This window comes from Mobula hypostoma, chromosome 5 (genome assembly GCF_963921235.1).
Source record: "Mobula hypostoma chromosome 5, sMobHyp1.1, whole genome shotgun sequence".
NCBI lineage: Eukaryota > Metazoa > Chordata > Chondrichthyes > Myliobatiformes > Myliobatidae > Mobula > Mobula hypostoma.
In genome coordinates, this window is record NC_086101.1 from 65,615,037 (window position 1) to 65,637,443 (window position 22,407).

Consider the following 22,407-nt stretch of genomic DNA (forward strand, 5'->3'; position numbering starts at 1 on the left):
CTTTGTTTTTGACTAACAAAGTACAAAAGGAATTGGAACAAATAATTGGCTAGGCCCTCAGACTATGACAAATAACCTGAAAGTAAATACAGCCCTTTATAAACTAAACAATGATAGATGATAGCTGACAAAAAATGACAAAGGAAAAAGGGTGCATTATTGCAACAAAGCCAGGGGCAAATTAAAGTATTTCAAGTCTTACACATTTTAAGAGGCAAATTAGATCAAAACTAATAATGGGCTAGAACCAGTGATGTTAGTTTTGTGGGTGAGTATTGCCACTTTATCTGAATTGTATCAGATATGGACTGTTTACTGTGAGGGTAATACTTTTAACTCAATATACTTGTACTCGTTGGAATTTAGAAGATTGAGGGGGGATCTGATTGAAACGTATAAGATCCTAAAGGGATTGGACAGGCTAGATGCAGGAAGATTGTTCCCGATGTTGGGGAGGTCTAGAACGAGGGGTCACAGTTTGAGGATAGAGGGGAAGCCTTTTAGGACCGAGGTTAGGAAAAACTTCTTCACACAGAGAGTGGTGAATCTGTGGAATTCTCTGCCACAGCAAACTGTTGAGGCCAGTTCATTAGCTATGTTTAAAAGGAAGTTAGATATGGCCCTTGTGGCTACAGGGGTCAGGGGGTATGGAGGGAAGGCTGGGTTCTGAGTTGGATGATCAGCCATGATCATAATAAATGGCGGTGCAGGCTCGAAGGGCCGAATGGCCTACTCCTGCACCTATTTTCTATGTTTCTATGTTTCTATAGCAATGCATTTGAAACAAACTCGTTAGATCTAATATAGATAGAACTCAAAAATGGGTCTGGGATCACTATGTATTCTACAGTTAGCCTGTCTCCACTTGATCCAATGCAAGCAATTCACCAAATTTGTGCTGCCTATTTATTATAATTTTCAGCATCCTGCCAGTCCTAATTAGCATGTTGTTTGTCTTATTGCATGAGCAAGGCATTTAATTTTGTAATTGGTTTTCATCACATTGCACAACCCTGCACAGTTTAATGAGGGCATGTTTTGTAGCTATCGCAAGTGGGGTAAGTCATTTTGTAGGCATTTGTGATTTGCCAAAAAAAAATAATATAGATGAATAAAAACTTCATGATATTTGGTTTCTCAGAGTGGGTTTCAATGGAGTAGCTGACTTGTATCCAACGGGTGCCTGCAGGTCTTTCAGCCATGTAAAATACATTGGAGTGAGATAACTAGCAGTGTAGGTGACCACACTCACAATATCCCTCAGAATCCCTTAGAAGTTTAATGTTCCTAGTGGTGTGATGTATGAGCTGATCTTCAAAAGTCATCTCCTACTGTTTACACTTACCCTCTCGCACCAATATTGTTCAGTATTCCACCATCCTTTTCAATCAAAACTCATAGCTTATATGCATCTCTGTCTCTTACACACACTGCATAATTCATACTTCACCCACTTTTCAAAGCTTGTACATAATTCATCTAATTTCAAGCCAGTACAGTTCATAGTCATTCAGCAATGAGAAATGAGAGTTCCTCTGAGGTTCCAAGTAAGGTTTATTTAAGCTCAGACATTAAGGTATGCAATGCGGCAGATGTCATGAAGGACCATTTCTGGAAGCACTGCATTTTGCATATCTTACTATGCTGGTCTGATCAATTTTGTGTTATGCTTTCCTGTACAAGGAATCACACTTCACCAGTGTTTGGAAACTAGATGCCATTATTAAAGTTCAAAGTTCAACCTACATTTATTATCAAAGTATGCATGTAGTAAACAGCTCTGAGATTCATCTTCTCCAGGCAGCTATGAAATAAAGAAAGCTATGGAACCTGTTCAAAAGAAAAACAACCAACCCCCATGTGCAAAAAAAAAATCAAATCGTGCAAATGGCAACAGGATAATATGACAGTGAATGCATCAGTTTAATTATTTTGAAGTCATCTGCTACTTTGAGGCTATAGGTGGATCACTCATCGAGCAAGTATTATTAAGATTTTGTTTAAGCATGCTCACTTAGCATACATGATATAAGCAAATTTTCTAATTAATGGGGATGCAGCAATGCTAGCAGCTGCCACATGAAGATGACTTATCACTGCACAATTAAAATACTCTTTGCTGCCTGTGAAATATACTTATAGCAAAGTAAAAAAGTAAAATGCATGCAAAAAGTTATTCATGGAGTTTATGCCTACAGTTCTATGTCCCCGTATTTCTGTCTAAGAGTCATGCTGGCGACCTCTGTTATTCTAGCATTATGTTTCAACATGACTACAGGCTAGCAGCTCAAAGGCTGTTCTCTTCACCAATGAATTTGCACAGCTGTCTTTGATGACCCACAGGAATGTATACCATCAGTAGGTCAGCTTCAAATTGTTGTCCAGGTCTGACTAAAATAAGATTCTGACTACAGAATCAGTGGGCATTGTCTGGGGCTGTAACAAGAGGTGAATTGGTTCTCATCTAAGAAGGGAGGTCATAACTATCCTGAACTTGGAACTATTTAACCGTTCTGTTATCCTCCTTCTTCTTCAAAATAAGGAGTTTGTACATTCTCCACGTGACTGTGTTGGTTTTCTCCAGATGCTCCGGTTTCCTCCCACAGTCCAAAGGCACACTAGTTGGTAGACAAACTGATCATTGTAAATTTTCCCATAATTAGGCTAGAATTAAATTGAGGAAGTGCTAGGTGGCATGGCTCAAAGTGCCAGAAGAGCCTATTCCGTGCTGTATCTCAATTAATAAATAAAAAAAAATTATGTTCACAGAGATCACCCATGAACTTGCCACATAGAGAGACCTCAGTGAATCCTGTCCACGGAATCAGCAACAGCGAATATTAGTTCTCCTTAGTCACAGATGATGGAAATGATCATTAAAAGTATAGTAAGTAGACAATGCTGTAATGACCTACTAATACTTCGACTTCGTACCATTACATCATTCCTACAGACTTTGAGGTCAACTGGCCAATGAACCTCAAATTATGGACTTTTATTCTTTAATCCTTGTCTCAGAGTTGACTCTCTGTGCAAAGTGAACAGGATGCTGCCCAAAATGAACAAGAGCTAAGTGTGGCGGTGTAGTGTTGGGACATACTTCTGTCCCTTGAGAACAGAACCTTACAGTTAATCAATATTAGCCAATCAAAATACATTCTCAGCCTATTGTAATAGTAAATCAAGAGCTAACATGGTGAAATGGTCTATGTAGCAGTTCCTCTGACCAGTCACAGCAACAAGACAGAGGATGTAAAATGGAAAACACAACGCTTTAGGATCTTGCCAAGCCAAGATTCATTTTGAATCATACCAGCCAATGGAAATATATCTGGCTTTGTTGGATGATATGATAAAAAAAACAAGTTATATAAGCTGATCTCTGCCATGGAGGACAAGTTAAAGAATATTTGTGAAGTGCAACAATGGTTCTTCTAGTACTGAAGTTGTCATTGAAAATTCAATTAACTCAAAGCCTTGGAAACTACTCTTCAACATTTAAACTGTTGCTTTTGCATGCTGTAGAGATCTTACTGTAAAGAAGAATTCAATGAACAGGCTTGAGGTAAGAGAGGATGGAGGTGTGGTAATTAAAGGCCTGATTAGGTGTAGGGATATATGGCCAAATATAAAAGTCTGTGCCCTGGAGTAGTGATTGGAGCCTAGAATACAAAATCAAGTTCAAGGATTGTAGGAAGGTCATTGGGGATATAAGGTGTGGAATGGAACTCTAGGAATCTAAGCAATTTATGAAGAGCAAGGGCAACCTAACTGAGTTGAGTTGCTAATCCTGACACACACCCTTTTTCAGGTAGGTTTCTTTAAACAATGCTGCTTTTGTTGGATGAAGTAGCATAAGACAATGTAACTTCCACTCTAGTGGATGGTGTTAACTCACACCACAGGTGATGGTGTGCACATTGATATCACATTAGAACAAATTGGACTAGGCATTTGAAATAGTGTGGGCATTTTTCTTGGCCATTTTAGTAAGTAACTATGTGGAAGCAGGTGCAATTTTCAGTAGGTTATTTATTTCTGTGATCATATACTCTGATTCAGGAAGAACAATATAACAACATGTATGTAGTTTAAATCTTTGAGAACTCAACTAATTAAATATTACACTCATCTTGGAGAAGCAATTACTAAAGCATGTGAGTAGAAATTCTGCTAATTAGAACTGAAATAAATAAAATAAAGGAACAGAGATAAAATATTAATACTTTCACTAAACTGACAGTTGATTTAGAAAATATAGAATGAATTATTGGGCAAACGCTCTCCATTAAATCTTTTATTAAAAGGCATGGTTGAATTTCTCCATGTAATCCTTCTGTTTATTTCCTTGATCCAGCAGCCATTGAGCAATTGAGCTCTTTCTTTCACTTGAAGGGAATCTTTGTTACCTGCAGCCCGTAACAAGAAGTAAAGTGAGTCCTATATGTAAAAATAAACCGAGAAAGGAATGAGCTGATATTTACTAGCACATTAGTTATGAGCACTCAGAAAATTATCCTCCATATCTGTTAAATTCACATCAAAATTCAAAATAAATTTTATTATCAAAGTATGTATATATGCACCATATACAACCCTGAGATTCATTTTCCTGCAGGCATACTCAGCAAATCTACAGACTAGTAACTATGAAAGATCAATTAGAGTGCAGAAGAATGTGAATATAAATAAATAGCAATAAATAATGAGAACATGAGATAACTAGATAACGAGTTCTTAAAGTGAGATTATTGGTTGTAGGAACATTTCAATAACGGACAAGTGAGTGTAGATTTCCCCCTTTGTTAAACAGTCTGATGGTTTTGAGGTAGTAACTGTTCCTGAAACTGGTATCACAAGTCCTGAGGCTCTTGTACCTTCTATCTGATGGCAGCAGTGAGAAGAGCTTGAAATGGGTGGTGGGAATCTCTGATAATTGATACTACTTTTGAATACTGGAAGACTTTTAGCTGATTAAACTGCATTTAAGAAGAAATCAGCAACAGTTTTACATGCCTTGGCTGCAGTAGTGCTATTGTATTATTGGAGCTCAATAGAAAATTGACATTTGGGCATAACGTTTTCCCTTCATTTACTATTTTCATGATACAGGTAGAGATATTTAGGCAGCCACGTGAACAGGAAGGGCATGGAGGGATATGGCTTATGTGCAGTTAGATTAGATTAGTTTAATTTGTACAATGGTGGCAGAAACATCATGAGTGAAAGGTACTGTATATTCCAATGCTCTACTATTCTATATTCTAGGTAGGGTTTTCACAGGGTATCATACAAACATATCAGAATCAGACTTGATATCACCGGCATATGTCATGAAATTTGTTAACTTTACGGCAGCAGTACAATAAAATACATGATAAATAAATATGGAGAAAAAACTGAAATATATGTCTATTAAATAGTTAAGTTGAAATCAGTAGAGAAACAAAGAGAAACCAGAAAAATAGTGAGGTAGTGTCCATGGGTTCAATGTCCATTAAATTATCGGATGGCAGAGGGGAAAAAACTATTCCTGAATCACTGAGTGTGTGCTTTCGGGCTTCAGGATCTCCTTCACAATTTTAACAATGTGAAGAGGGATGTCCTGGATGTGGAGATCCTTAATGATGGATGTCACCTTCCTCAGGCACAGCTGAGATGTCTTGAATACTCTGGAGGCTAGTACCCATGATGTAGCTGACTAATTTTACAAGTTTCTGCAACTTATTTCGATCTTGTGAAGTAGTCCCTTCCCCATACCAGAAGGTGTTGCAGCCAGTCAGAATGCTTTCCACCATACATTTGTAGAAGCTTTTGAATGTTTCAGTTGACAAACCAAATCTCCTCAAACTCTCAATGAAATATGGCGCTGTCTTGGCTTCTTTATAACTGCATTAATATGTTGTGTCCAGATTAGAACCTCAGAGATACTGACACCCAGGAACCTGAAATTACTCACGCTCTCCACTTCTGTGAGGATTAGGTCGTGATCCCTCGTCTTTCCTTTCCATAAGTATACAATCAGCTTTTTAGTCTTGCCGACGTAGAGTGCGAAGTTGTTGCTATGACACCACTCAACTAGCTGGTATATCTTGCTCCTGTGTGCCCTTTTGTCACCATCTGAAATTCTGCTAACAATAGTTGTCTTATCAGCAAATTTACTGGTGGCATTTGAGCTGTCCTTAGCCACACAGTCATGTGTGTAGAGAGAGTAGAGCAGTGGGCTAAGCACACATTCCTACAGTGCACCAGCGTTGATTGTCAATGAGGTGGAAATGTTATTTCCAATCCGAACAGATTGTGGTCTTCAGGTTAGAAAGTCAAGGACCCAGTTGCAGAGGGAGGTACAGAGGCCTAGGTTATGTAGTTTTTCAATTAGGAATGTAGGAATGTTAGTGTTAAATGCTGAGCTATAGTCAATAAACTGCATCCTGACGTATGTATCTGCATTGTCCACGTGAACCAAGGCTGCATGGAGACCTATTGAGATTTTGTCTGTTGTAGACCTATTGTGGCGATAGGTAGATGAGAGGGGTCCAGGTCCTTCCTGAGACAGGAGTTGATTCTGCAATGATCAACCTCTCAAAGCATTGCATCACCATAGATGTGAGTGCTACTCGAGGATAGTTGTTGAGGCAGCTCACGCTGCTCTCTTGAGCACTGGTATAATTGTTGCCCTTTTGAAGCAGGTGGGAACTTCTGACTGCAGCAATGAGAGGTTGAAAATACCCTTGAATACACCCGCCAGTTGGTTGGCACAAGTTTTCAGAGCCTTACCATCTTATGAGGGTTCACCCTCCTGAAAGACAACCCATTATTGGCTTCTGAGTCAGAGATCCAAGGATCACCGGGTGCAGAAGGGACCTTCACAGTTGTAGTTATATTCTCCCTTTCAAAACAGGCATAAAAGGTGTTGAGCTAGTCTGGTAGTGAAACATTGCTGCCATTCATGATGCAAACATGAGGAATTCTGCAGATGCTGGAAATTCAAGCAACACACATGAAAGTTGCTGGTGAACGCAGCAGACCAGGCAGCATCTTTAGGAAGAGGTACAGTCGACGTTTCAGGCCGAGACCCTTCGTCAGGACTAACTGAAGGAAGAGTTAGTAAGAGATTTGAAAGTGGGAGGGGGAGGGGGAGATCCAAAATGATAGAAGAAGACAGGAGGGGGAGGGATGGAGCCAAGAGCTGGACAGATGTTTGGCAAAAGGGATATGAGAGGATCTCGGCCTGAAATGTCGATTGTACCTCTTCCTAGAGATGCTGCCTGGCCTGCTGCGTTCACCAGGAACTTTGATGTGTGTTGTCATTCATGATGTTGAGTTTTGCTCTGTAGAAAGTAATGACCAGCAAACTCTACTAGAGTTGATGTGTATCCGTTGTCACCTCTAACCTCTCCCGGAATTGTTTTTTGGCTCTTGAAATAGCCCATTCACAAGCCATATCTGTTTTTCTTATACAGACCTGCATTGCCAGACTTAAATGCTGCAGAACTAGTCCTCAGCAGACTATGAACCTTCTGGTTCATCCACTGCTTTTGGTTCAGGAATGTACAGTAAGTATGAAGAATATATTGTCTTAATTAAGATTATATTTCAACTGGTGCTAAATATTTGTCAAAGAAACCAGCTGAAATACATACCATTTTTGTTTTGTTTACCAGGAGTCTGCCTCTGAAATACTCTCCATTTTATATTGTACCTTGAAGCTAATAATTTGGAATTTTGTCTTGGCCATTTGCCATTTGCAGTAGTGGGGTTGCTTAGCTCTTTAATAGCTATACAGAAGCAGGTGCAGTTTCCAGTAATTAAGTTATTTCATGTATTCTGATCTCGACAATAGTACACCACTATGTGAGAAAGAATACATAGGAAGGGAATTGTCAAAATCACATCTAGTTAGCTGAAAGCACATTGATGGAAATCAGGTCTCCACAAGAGGTAAACTCTTAGAAGGCCATAGGGCTAGGGAACGATACAGGTGGAAGAAGAATCAATGGTTTAGAACCTGATTTTTGTGAATTCTTTTGGGTGAATGAAGTAATTCTTTCCGGTCAATTATTAAAGAAACTGAACAACAATGTTTTGAAATATTATCAGTTTGTATCTGATGGTGCCTGTGTATTTTTCAATTAAATTAGATAGGTGATGAATACAGCTAATTTATTTAAATTATTTCCCATTAACTATTTGAAAAACGGAGGGAAAAGGACAATACAAATCTCAGTGTTAATAATATCACAATTTTGAATATAGTGGCAGAAAGAGAGCACAATTTTGTGACTGGGTCCAGAAGATACATGAGGAAGGACTTCAGATAATTAGGTATGAGGACCAGTTCTATAGAAGGATCATTTGTACAAGAGGTGAGGTATTAAAGTCTGGAGAACAACAAATATGGTGTCATATGAGGGTACCAGGGATAAACCAAGGAATACTTACAGCAGTGATGGGAAATGTATTAGAGGGGATTCTATGTGGACAAGATTTAGTTGCCTCTCAAAAGGAAAAGATGGATTAGGAATAGTCAACATGGCTTTGTGAGTGGGAGTTATTTTCCAGAGGTATCCAAGAGAATTGAAAAAAGCAGGATATAGATGAACTTTAGCAAGGCTTTGGACAAGGTCCTATATGGTATGTGAGTCAAGAACATTAGAATACAAGGGTTTCAAGCTGAAACGGCAAATTGAATACAAAATTGGTTCGGTGGTAGAAGGAAGTTAGTGATAGTGGATTGTTGGATTGAGGCCTGTGACTAATGGTGTGCCAAAGACAGGTACCTCTGTTGCACATTGTATTCAGTATATTTATGATTCAGAGGAGAATATAGATAGCCTGATTAGTATGTTTGCTGATAACACCAGAACAGGTGACAGCGTGGACAGTGAAAAATGTTGTCTAAGATTACAATGTTATATAGATCATCTGTGAAAGTGGGCAAGGAATTGGCAGACAGAATTTAGTTCTGACAGGTGTGATGATGCATTTTGGGGAGGATTGTTGAAATGGGAGACTAAGGGAACAAGCATATAATTTCCTGACTACACAGTTAAACGGGAGTAAGCAGGGCATATGGCATGCTTGCCTTCATTGACTGAAGCACTGAGTTAGTTTAAGAGTTGGGATGTCTTGTTAATATTGTACAAAACATTGTTTATTGACATTTGGAGAACTTTCTGCATCTATGGTCAAAAGTTCAGAAGGATGCTGCTTGGATTGGAGGACTTCAGTTTTTAGGAGAGATAGAATTGGCTGGGACTGTTTCCCTGAAGAAATGCAGGCTGAGGCATAAAATAATAGAGGGATGTACAATTATGCAACACTTGGATACGATAAGCAACCAATATCTGCTTCCCATGGTAGTTTAAGACTAGAAAGCACAGGTTTAAAGTGAAGGGGGGGGGGAAGTTTAAAAGGAATCTGAAGTGTTAATTTTTCACACAAAGAGTAATTGGTGTCTTGAATGAGCTGCCAGAGGAGAAGGTGGAGCCAGGAACAGTAACAAAATTTAAAAGACATCTTTAGTTATATTTAAAGATTAATATTTAAGAGACAGGTACTTCGATGGACAAGACATAGAGGGATATGGGATTAACACAAACAAGTAGGATTTGTATTGATAGGCATAAGGTACAGCATAGACCTGGTGGGCTGAAACACCTGTTAAAATGCTGTACAGCTGTATGATTCTAAGATGACTGGGTCACACCTGAAAGAGAGCCAAGATCAATGGTTTGGTGGAAGGATTAATTAGTACTATCGGGGAAGATTTAAACCAATTTGTGCCAATGGTTGAGAGAAGAAGAACCTTCATCAAAGGGCTGTGGGATATAAATGCAAAAAAATAAAGACATTCCCCAAGAATTGCAGGGATAAATTGATGGGTAATAGAAGAAGTATTATAAATAAATGTAGTTAATTAGAAGGCTGGTGAGCAGAAGACACAAATTTCCATCATGGCATAACTTTACTAACAGATTCCTGGGTCAAGCAAGGCTAGAGACAGCTCATTACTGTTTTTGGGTAACTGACAGTCATGAATTTCACATGTCAAGCAAGCAAGAGGAAGTGAACACTTTACAATTAAATGTCAGCCACTTTACCTGCTCAGGTAGTTTACTTTTGTGTTCATCACCACTGAATGATTCCCTCAAGTGCAAATGCCAAGGTGTGTGTGTGTGTGTGTGGGTGTGTGTGCGTGTGTGTGTGTGTGTGTGTGTGTGTGTGAGAGAGAGAGAGAGAGAGAGAGAGTGTGCATGTGAGTGTGTGTGTGTATGTATGTGTGTGAGAAAGTGTGTGCGTGTGTGTGTATGTATGTGTGTGTGTGATGTGTCCACGTGTGGGTGCACACGCACTTGGTTGGAGGGGATAGTACGTGTGGGAGGGAAGAGTTGTCAACATTTCAGGTCGAGACCCTGGGTCTGGCATTCATGAACAAGACAATATACTAAAGGAGGTGACATCACAGTGATGATAAAATTTACATTGTATCTATATATATTAAATATTATATGATTCTTACAGTGAATTTATGTGGCTTAAACTTGAGCGCTTCTATTGATCAAACTGTGGCAGAATGAGCACATGTTATTGGCATATAACAAAACTCAAGGCAATAATATTAGGGAGCCTTTAATGTAGTATCTGATATGTATGATGCCAAGGGAAGGTAAGAATAGACAAAAAGCTACTTCTGCAGTCAGATCATATATCTCTAATCAAACAATGAGGTAACAGTGCAGATCTGGTTCAGAAATTGAAATAAAGTAATATTTGTTACGGGTGGAGACCATCAAGCCAATCATGTGAGAAAACAGCATGATTCTGAGTAATTATTTAAGAAGAGCTGAAAACCTAAAAGCTCAATATGATCAACTAGTCTGCAGTTGATTTAAATACCTAGTGAAGGTAGATTAGAAAATATGATTGTAAAATGTAATTGTATATTTGAGGTAGATATGGAGGGTATTAATTTATAATAAAGAAACAGGGCTCAAAATAGTCAAATAAAATATAGGTTAATGTTAACATAAAGGAAATTTTAGAATCAGAACATCAAGTCACAGAAAAGTACAGCACAGAAACAGGCTTTTTGGCCCATGTAGTTCATGCCGAACAATTTATACTTCCTACTCCCATCAACCTGTACTGGAAGCATAGCCACCCATACCTCTATCATTCATGTACCTATCCAAACTTCTCTTAAACGTTGAAATTGAGCTTGCATACACCACTTCTGCTGGCCGCTTGTTCCACACCCTAACAACCCTCTGAGTGAAGAAGTTTGTATATCTCTTTCAAATATCCTCTCAATCTTTAACATTCCAAGGATAAAAGTCCTAACCTATTCAATCTTTCCTTATAACTCAAGTCGCCCGGTCCTGGCAACATCCATGTAAATTTCCTTTATATTCTTTCAACCCTATTTACATTTTTCCTTTAGGTTGGTGACCGAAACTGCCAACAATACTCCAAATTAGGCATCACCGATCTCTCATACAAACTTCAACAGAATATTCCATCTCCTTTACTCAATAATAAATACTGATTTTTGTCCTCAAGGCAGTGATAAATACATCTTCCTTTCACTCCCACATTTCCCCCAAGTCCTGGGAAATCAGGCAAATGGCAATGAACCTTTTTTGATGTTCTACCTGTGAATGAAGTATATAAGAATAAACCCTGCCTCTCCATAGGAGAGGCTCTTGCATCCTCCCAGCATTAGCAACTCTGGTCCTTGCAAACCACTAGCAATGCTCCAATCCTTTTGTCTGCATGAATCATTGGTGAAGTACCCTCATGTCTGACTCGACAGCGTGCCCCCTCCCAATCCTCTTTCATTTTGAAGTTGATTGTGTCAATTATGTGCAAATATTTTAAAATGTTAATTTTCTTATATTAGTAGGAATAGAATTGAAACTATATATTTGAAAGGTAAAATCACTACTGTCAAACAAATTTGTATGTTTTTCCTTTGATACTAAAATAAAGGCGTGACCAAGAGAATTCACATACTTATTCAACAGCAATATATGAATATTTTTGAATGTGTCATTGATAATAAAAATCGATGATATATCTGAAACCTTGAAAAAAACTTCTGCAGAACAAGTGTTCTGTGACATATTTGCAAACAAAATTAATTCTGGAGTATTTATAATTATGAATCCATTATGTCATTTTGAATTGAACCCAGGTAGCATCATGCTGTGGTAATCTTAGACTGAATTTCTGCTTGTGGTAATGACAATTTAATAGAGATACTATCTTGCTGCTAATTGTTAAACGAGAGTAAACATTTTGGTATGCTGCTCTACGTTTACAGTTGTATATAACTTACATAAAACTTATGTACCACTTGTTAGTTACTGAATATTGCTGGATACTTTAGTCCAAGCCTAGCTTTTGCTAAATAATTCAGATTGAGCTAAAATTGGCAATGCCTATAATGCTCTAGTGTATAGAAATTGGATTACTCCAAAACAGGAGACTTAACCTAAGCTGTACAGTTAAGCCTTGTTTATTCATGTTGAAAATCTTGGGAATGGTATTGGTTTGCAATTATTTCAATTTTACCTTGCATTTCTGTCTTTATTTTGATACTATATGGTTCATAATGATTTGTGACTCAGAATTGCACAACCTGTATTTGAGTCCTACAATAACCAACAGAAGTGATCTATGTCTAAACATACTTCTCCAATTAGCCACATTCATTGTTGTATGTGTTGTTTCATGTGAATGCAAAAAGGGAGACTGTGCAATAGAAAGTGTACACTTTCACTTGAACAGACATTAGGTGATATTGTTTAGACCATTTAACATCACTCTCTTGGGCACCAGAATGATGGTGGCTGCCTTGAAGCTTACAGTAACAATGGACGCTTAGATTAGATTAGATTATGAGGACATGCAGTCCTCTTTTATTGTCATTTAGTAATGCATGCATTAAAAAATGATACAATATTTCTCCGGTGTGATATCACAGAAACACAGGACCGACCAAGACAGAAAAACTAATAAAAACCACATAATTATAACATATTGTTACAACAGTGCAACAATACCATAACTTGATGAAGAACAGGCTGTGGTCACAGTAAAAAACTTCGAAGTCTCTCGAAAGTCCCACATCTCACGCAGACGGGAGAAGGAAGAAAACTCTCCCTGCCATGCCCGACCACAGTGGGACTTTGAGTCATCTGAAAACTTTGAGCCTCCAATCAGCCCTCCGACACGGAGTACCGAACGCTTTGACCCCAGCCTCGGTCGCCAGCAGCAGGCAAAGCCGGGGATCTTGGGCCTTCCCTCCAGAGATTCTCGATCGCACAGTAGCAGCGGCAGCGAACCGGGCATTTCAGAAGCTTCTCCAGATGTTCCTCTGCGCTTCTCACGTCTGTCTCCATCAAATCAGAATTGTGCACGGCATCCTATTTACAAATACGATATCATTTCACTGGAGAGCTGTGTGCTCTGCGTCGCGTCGCCATCTTCTCCTGTGAAATGATATCGTAATATCAAAGAGATACTAAAGATGCCCATTAAGACTCTTGTTGGCTGGGCTACACAGTCCCTCAGCACCTAACCAGGTATGTTAGTGAGGCAGCGCTAGATTTACAAAGAATTCGGGGCCTTTCGGAACTATCTGGCAGACTGCAATCATCGCAAGAAGTCATTTGTTGGTGAGGCCGCGTGTGGTGTAAAAAGAGCTTAGTACCTCTCAGAACATTTCGGACACTGCAGTCATCATAAGAAATCATTAGCTGGCAAGGCAGTGCGAAGCTGAAAAAGAATTCTGGGGCCTCTCAAAATTTTCTGGCGGTCTGCAATCATCGTAAGAAGTTGTTCTTTGGCGACGCAGCAGGAGATTTAAAAAGTGCTCAGTTCCTTTCAATATTCTTTGTCAGGCTGCAATCGTAATGATCTCTAAGGCACTTGACAGGGGCCAATAAAAAGAAGCAAGGTGGAAGCAGAGTGGCCTTTGTTGGAGCAGCCATTGGTGGAGTGGACAGTGTTAGAGTGGCCAGGTTTTGACTCAACAGGCTTGGGCAAGAACAGGCACAAGCTAGAAATTAAGCTTGATAAGACAGGTATAATAATTGTTGGCAAGATAGTAGTTAAGGCAGTGGAATGCTCCTCCTGTAAGATGTGGGATTTCAGTGTCTCACCAAAACCTGACAGTGTGGTAGTGACTATGATCATGTAAATTGTTGTATTGAGGAACTCTTTGCTAAGCTGCTGAATAAGATAGCTGTCACCAGGAGCACCGATGCTTTAGAATTAAAATGTTCTTCCTCTTCTTTCTTCTGTTTGATTGCCTTCTCTTACAGTTTGTTTTATAATGGTAAAAATTAGTCCCTTTGAGGCATGGTTATTCAATGTGCAGCAGAATGCAAAGTAACATATAGGTCCAAGTCAAGATAGTACATCAATGGTGACCATTAAGCAAAGAAAATATATCTGTGGAGATAGCTTGATACAGGACCTACCTGCCACAAGTCTGATTGGTTAGTAAGCCATAGAATGCAAGTTTATTCTTGTAGTCTGAGCAATGGAACAATAGCTTACTTGTTGGTTAATGATTCCAGTGATGGCATGTCTTTAATGTAGGCTGTCTGTGCCCTGTTGTTTAACATGGTTCCAGAGCAATATATTAATGATTTATTAATGGTTTAGAGGCATCCTGGACATCATGTGGACCGACCGAGTCACCAACAATGAGGTCCTGGCCTGTGGCCAGATACCCAGCCTCTTCACCCTGCTCCATCAATGCCGTCTCCACTGGCTGGGCCACGTACACCGCAGATGGGAGGGTCCCGAAAGACCTGCTGTACGGGGAACTGGCCTCTGGCAAGAGAGCACAAGGGCAGCCCCATCTTCGTTTCAAAGACCTTTGCGAGAGAGACATGAAGTCACTGAAAATGAACGTTGAGAGGTGGGAGGACATCGCAAGCGATCGCTCTCACTGGGGGCTGGAACTACGCAGAAGTCTAAAAAGAGGAGAAGAAAACCTAAGGCTTGCTGCTGAAGAAAAGCGCACTCGTCAGAAAAACAGCACCAAGACAACACTGGAGGACATCACCTTCAAATGCAGTCGCTGCAGCCGAGACTGTCACTCCCGTGTGGGCCTCTACAGCCACAACAGACGCTGCTCTTAACACAGACTGAAGCAAGACTTTCCAGGCGCAGATCCATGGTCTCGAGAGACTAAAAGATGCCACCAATTCATGGAATAAACCTTATTATTATTATTTATATGATTGTCTAAAATCCTTCTATGTGCTGCTTTCGTGAAGAAATTTTCTTCTTTACTTTGAACTGGAAATATTATTTTAATATTAGCTATTTTATTAGGTACAACTTAATGGTGTGAAAAACAAAATGAAAGCATCCAGTGAGCAGCAGTTTTGTGGGCAAAAATGCATTGTTAATGAGAGTTGTCAGAAGTGGATGACAGGACCGGTTCAAACTGACAGGGAAGTGATAGTAACTTAAATAACCACAAGTTATAACATTGCTGTACAGCAGTGTAATGCACCCAATATGTCAAACCTTTACGTGGATGAGGTTGTACCTAATGAAGTGACCACTGGGTGTATTATCCAGACAGTTTTCCTGCACAACTCTAAGCGATGTTGGAAAATTGACCATAAACTTTAAAATGAAATGAACTGATAGATTCATTAAAGTAGATGGCAATTAATATTGTGTGAAAACATTAACAATTAATAATATTAAATGTGTAACAGAGGTTTTAGCATTTTGAAGCTGTATTTTTCTGTGGTTTGAAATCGACAACTGGCCTGGCTCATTTTTGAAAGTATGTTCAATGTGCTGGAGAGCCAGTTTTGTCAGAGGTTGGTTGTCTTAGACAATCCACTACAAGCAGGATTTCTACCGAAACAACTCCTGTTTAATATTTTGTCTCAGATACTGCATAACTTACCCAGAAGCATCTGTGGGATTTTTACTGTGAATGACATTGAAATACTTAAGACAGATTACTGATTGCTTCTTTGCCAAATCAGGCTATTAAACCATTTGTTCTTGTTGAGAATATTATGAATGGCAAAGATTTATATTTTGCATCGGCCTGCTTGGTCTCAGAGACAAGTATTATCAACTGTAAGTGTGTGGCATTTAAACAATTGAGAAATCAAACAAATGCAGACAATGGCTACTTTATTAGGTACAGACACCTGTAACTCAGTGGCTGCTTTATTAAGTACATACACCTGTACCTCTGCCCGTTAATGCAAATATCTAATCATCTTATCATGTGGCAGCAACTCAAAGCATAAAACATTGCAGATAAGGCCAAGAGGTTCAGTGTTGTTCTGACCAAACTTCAGAATTGGGAAGAAATGTGTTCTAAGTGACTTTGACCATGCAATGTTTGTTGGTGACAGATGGGGTGTTTTGAATATCTCAGAAATTACTGTGCTCCTTTCACACACAGCATCTCCATAGAGTTTACAGAGAATGATGCTAAAAACAAAAAAAAATCCTTGTTAATGAGAAAGTCAGAGGAGAATGGCCGAATTGGTACCTAATAAAGTGGCCACTGTGCATTTTCACTAAGCAGTGATTATCCATGCTATTAACATATCATTATTCTGCCACCACTATAGATAGAATTTGCAGATGGGTGCAAGATACATTGGCAATTGGAATCGCAAACACGAGGAAATCTGCAGATACTGGAATTTCAAGCAACACACATAAAAGTTGCTGGTGAACGCAGTAGGCCAGGCAGCATTTATAGGAAGAGGTACTGTCGACGTTTCGGGCTGAGACCCTTTGTCAGGACTAACTGAAAGAAGAGTTAATAAGAGATTTGAAAGTGGGAGGGGGAGGAGGAGATCCAAAATGATAGGAGAAGACAGGAGGGGAAGGGATGGAGCCAAGAGCTGGACAGTTGACTGGCAAAAGAGATATGAGAAGATCATGGAACAGGAGGTCAAAGGAGAAAGAAAAGGGGGAGGGGGGGGAAAACAGAGGATGGGCAAGGGGTATAGTGAGGGGGACAGAGGGAGAAAAAGGAGAGAGAGAAAAAGAATGTATGTATTTAAATAAATAACAGATGGGGTACGAGGGGGAGGTGGGGCATTAGCGGAAGTTTGAGAAGTCAATGTTCGTGCCGTCAGGTTGGAGGCTACCCAGACGGAATATAAGGTGTTGTTCCTCCAACCTGAGTATGGCTTCATCTTTATAGTAGAGGAGGCTGTACATAGACATAACAGAATGGGAATGGGACGTGGAATTAAAATGTGTGGCCACTGGAAGATCCTGCTTTACGGACGCAGTATATCATCCCAGCCGACTCACAGGTGAAGTTTTGCCTTACCTGGAAGGACTTCCCTTCCTCCACCATCAACTCTGCTCTCAAACGCATCTCTCCCATTTCACGCACATCTGCTGTCACTCCATCCTCCCGCCACCCCACTAGGAATAAGGTTCCCCTTGTCCTCACCTACCACCCCACCAGCCTCCGGATCCAACATATAATTCTCCGTAACTTCCACCACCTCCAACGGGATCCCACCACTAAGCACATCTTTCCCTACCCCCTCTCTCTGCTTTCCGCAGGGATCGCTCCCTACGCGACTCCCTTGTCCATTTGTCCCCCCCCCATCCCTCCCCACTGATCTCCCTCCTGGCACTTATCCGTGTAAGTGGAACAAGTGCTACACATGCCCTTACACTTCCTCCCTCACCACCATTCAGGGCCGCAGACAGTCCTTCCATTTTTATGTGTGTTGTTGGCAATTGGAAAGTTGTTTTTGCCCTGCAACAGCCTTTCATTCCAAATATTATTGCACCTGAACAAATTTTACTGGCTCAAAGATGAGCAAATCTGCAGATGCTTTAAATCCAAGCAACACACACAAAATGCCAGCAAGCATCAATGGAAAAGAGCAAACAGTTGAAGTGTTGAGCTGAGATGCTTCATCAGGACTGGAAGAAAAAAGATGAGAAGTTAGAGCAAGAAGGTGGGGCGAGGAAAGAAACCTCTTGCTCTAACTTCTCTCTTTTTTGTGACTTGATGAAGCATCTTGGTCCAAAACATCAACTGTTTGCTCTGTTCTCTGGATACCTCCTGGCCTGTTGAGCTCCTCCAGCATTTTGTGTGTGTTGCTTAAATTTTACTGGCTAGCTGAGAGAAGGCAAAGGATTCCCAAAGAACTGATAGGTAATAATGTTATTTAGGATTCAGCCATTTATAGTTACTATATAATGGTGTATCAATATCAGGAGTGTGGGATAGGTGAGAGAGGCGGTGTAGTGAGACAAAGTTCTAGTTCAATAGCATCTTAGCACCATCCCTTTCATGACTCATCTAGACTTCCCAGTTAACAATGAGTTAGAGAGCAGTTTAAAATGATCAAATTAACATTGAGAGCTAATATTTTGAATTCCTTCATCCTGTTAAAATTTGCATTCTTGATTTGATCCAACTGATTGCCCAATGGATGGTGCGAGCATGTGGGAGGAGATATCTAATTTCACCTTCATTGATGGAAGTCGGACGTCATCATTCCAACTGTGCTCGAGATGGACCCCTTCAATCTCTCTGCAGCCATACTAGGAACGCCAGGGAAATCTGCTTGCCATTTTGGTGTTGCTCCAGTTAGTATATCCCGCTGGTCAACAGCCCTAGAGATACATCCAACAAACTAGAAGTTTAACTGTTTAAAGCCTTTCAGCTCAGACTCTTTAATGCTTTTCATGTTTCCACTATCTAGGTAACTGTTAATCACCAATTAAGAATCTAACTATATTTCATACTGGCTACAAATGTTCATATCTGTGATAATTCACAATCTTGGGAGGAATCACAATCAACATGAGTAACTTCCTCATTGATATCCTTCTCCTACACTCCCTGATCCTCCAGAGAATGCTATGTTGGAGGTAATGGGCATGAACTACAAAAGTAAGAATTAGAAGAAAATTCTGCCTCACAATCATGCTCTGGCATTTAATAAGAGCACAGCTGACCTGTTAGTAACTATAAGCTTGCATTCACATTCAGAAAAACCTTTCCTCCCCTTCCTTATAAAGCATCAATTTTGTAAATATCTTTTTGGAAGAAAGTTCTAAAACCTCATGACCCTCAGAGTTTAAAAAAAAAGCAAATACTTCACCTTTGTGGTTAATGGAAGACACCTTATTTTTAACAAATGATCCCTCATTCCACAAAAAAATCCAGCTTCTTCACATTCACACGAAAAAGAACCCTTGTGACATTATTTCAATCTAGCTTCCTCTGACTCTTCTAAACTGCAGGAAGTAAAGCTTAAATTATCTAACTTTTCCTAAGACGTCAGTTCACTCATTCCAGATGTTAATCTAGTAAATTTCTCTAGACTGTCTCTAAGCCTAATACACTTCTTTCATTAAGGTGACCAGTGCTGAACATAGTACAAGTGTCATCTATTAATGTCCTTCATAGACAATGAATCATCTCCCTGCTTTTGTGTTCAATTCTCCAACCAAGCAATAAACATTACTATTCTGTGAGCTTTTCATATTACCGGACACACCAGCATTATTAACTATTACTGAACCCTGCTCCAGAGAAGACTTTTTTAAATATTTTTTTTCCCTGTAGCTCCCCAATCTATTACGATAATCATTCATTGTTACCCCTTTGTTTTTTTTTTCTGTAAATTTCTGAAAGCATCCTGCTTTCGGACTGCAACTACTTCAATTCCATTTTAATGAAAATTCAATCCTGTTCAATTGAATAATTTTGTCATGTTGTGGTCGCTCTTCCCTCAATGATCATACATAACAAAATTATTAACTAATTCCTTCTTAATTATTAACTAATTAACTTATGGCTTTGGCCCTGTTTATGGTTTAAAAATAACTTGTACACCACCTGGAGTTCATCCCTCACTATATTACCGTTAACTTGCTTTGCTTGTCTATTTTTAGATTAGAACCTTCTATCATCATTGTAGCACTCCTGTTACCTGCATCATGACTGCTGTTAGCATACTAGGCCCTTTTGAAGAATGAAATCCTGTAGGTCACAGCACATCTCCAAGGTGATGCACAATTATGCAGGGTGATAAGCATTCAGTCAAGGCATGCTATATTATGTAGAAGCCTTTAATCATTCCAAAGCTGCAAAAAATAGAATATTCATAGCTCCTTCTGAACAGAGTGCCAGCTTGATAAATTTCCTGTTTGTTGTAGGTTATTTTTATGGTGAACCAAAGAGCTGCTGGCAAAGCTGTGAGACTGGAGCTGCAGATAGAGAACGACTGAAGAATGTGGCAGATGCAGACATCTGGCACACTGTTGCCCACTGAGGTAGGTGGATCAATTCCTGAGCATCTAGGGCAAGAATGGAGTTCTGTTAATAAATCTGCTTCCCCTTCTATTCACTGCTCTCCAACCACTCTTTTTTCCCAGTCATGTGTATGACTAATACACACATTTGACTTGTGCAGGGCTCTTGAAATCATGAGTATATTCTGGTTAAGACAGTTGGTTGTTTTACAAAGGTTTATCTGCACTCTTGATCTAGGTGAATAACTTTAAATTCATCCAAGGAGCTGGGGAATTCAAGTTCAAATAATGAAATGAACCAGGATGAGAAGTTCAGAACAATTATGATGTCCGTAAATACCTGATTGTCTGAATGCCGAAATGAAAGGTTAAGGGAAGTAGGTGTGTCTGCACACATCTTGCTCTTCTAAACCAGGAAGTTATCCTCTCCAGCTTGGAAGTGGTATCCAGCACCAGATCAACATCACATAAAATCTCCTGGGTGGTGACTTCTGTTGCAGAACCATCTTTGTTCCAAGTTCATTTATGGAAGTTATCTGCAAGCATCATCTGTTGCCAACGTGATCTGGATTGAAGTGCTGAGTGAGGCTTATACTTTGTCAATTCATCCACGCAATCTATCTCCAAAGGAATAGTGACAATGGTCAATCACAGCACATTCAAAGCAAGCTTCTTATTGTTGATTTTTCCCTTGATATTTTGAACCCTATTCTTAAAGCCCAGCTTTAATTACCTTGGTAGCTTTATATCACAAGATGCTAAAGTAAAGTAGAAATAAAAAGAAGAATTGGCATTGCCAAAACTAACTTCCAAAAAATGAAACCCATTTTTACCAACAAACACATTTCTTTGACAACAGGGCTTAGGTTACTAAAATATTACATTTAGTCAATCTTGCTGTATGCTTCTGAAACATGAACTAAACACCAGAACTCCAAAAAAACTTAGAAGCAACAGAAATGTGGTTTCTTAGAAGAATGCTGAAAATATCATATAGAGATCAGGTAACTAATGAAACAGAACTCCAATGTGCCCATACAAAAAGATCTTTAATGCGAACGTTAAATGAGGGGAAACTTAATTTCCTTGGCCATGTCATCAGAAAGGGAGAAATAGAATGCCTTACATTACAAGGCCGTATGCCTGGGAAACACAGAAGAGGAAGGCAAAGAAGAAAATATATGGACACTGTGAAAGAACTAACAGATCTAAGTGTGAGAGATATCATTGACACTGCGAGGGATCGTTTGATGTGGAGAGCCATGATCGCCCAAGCGTGTAACGTGCAAGGCACATGAAGAAGAAGACTCTTATTGCTCCTCCTCTACTTCATCCACAGGCAAGGAAGGTACTTTCAGTCATGGCAGAGAGCAGTAACAAACAGGGATGTAATTATGGGCCTAATAATCTAAATTTGTTGCCAGAATTTTGACACGTGCACCAGATAATCCAGCCAACTATTTATTCAGTCTGATTGACAACACAATTGACAAATGTACCAGATCTCATTGGTGCACTGGTCGTAAAACTATATCTTTACCCAAGCCAATGTGTTACTGATACAGTACTTCTGAAAATGATAGGCAGAAGCATGGAGTGATAGGGGAGCTGCGGATATAAACCCTTCCTCAATCTGCTATAATTTAATGGAAGATAGAGGTTAGTAATTCTGCTAAAAAGAGTTTCTCTTGTTAAAGCACATGAAATCTGGCCAATCAAACCTGCTGAATTTTTTATTTCCTTTCAATTGACCTGCCTTAAATATTAATGAGTAGCCTTAATCCAGTGTCATTAAACTTAAAACTGTAGGCAACTAAGAGCAACAAATCTATTTAGTCTGAGTTATAGACAGGATTATTTCCTAATTCTAAAATACTAATTAATGACAAGCATAAGATGACTATTTCCTCATTTCTGGCTAATCTGCCTCTGAGTTTTGAAAGAAAAAGGGGAAAAATGTTTTTTTTTAAGAGTTCAATGCTGTTTGTATTTAAAATTATGAGTAAATCCTAACAGGGAGATGTCATGCATTAAATTTTGGGTTTGATGGAGGATAGTAGCTCGGTGGTGATAATTCTCGAATGCTAAGCATACAAAATAAGA

The 22,407-nt window shown here is 39.4% G+C and overlaps 1 long non-coding RNA gene across 2 annotated transcripts; it reads right to left on the reverse strand.

The window, feature by feature from the left end:
• Window positions 1–4,347: 4,347 nt before the first annotated feature.
• LOC134346213 (uncharacterized) lies at window positions 4,348–20,809 on the reverse strand. Of its 2 annotated transcripts, none has more exons than XR_010017867.1 (3): window positions 20,645–20,809; window positions 18,511–18,657; window positions 4,348–4,409 (listed from the first exon to the last, which is right to left on the reverse strand). It is a non-coding gene; the product is annotated as an uncharacterized LOC134346213 (long non-coding RNA). The 2 variants fall into 2 exon arrangements; XR_010017868.1 differs by lacking the exon at window positions 20,645–20,809 and adding an exon at window positions 19,983–20,031.
• Window positions 20,810–22,407: the final 1,598 nt, after the last annotated feature.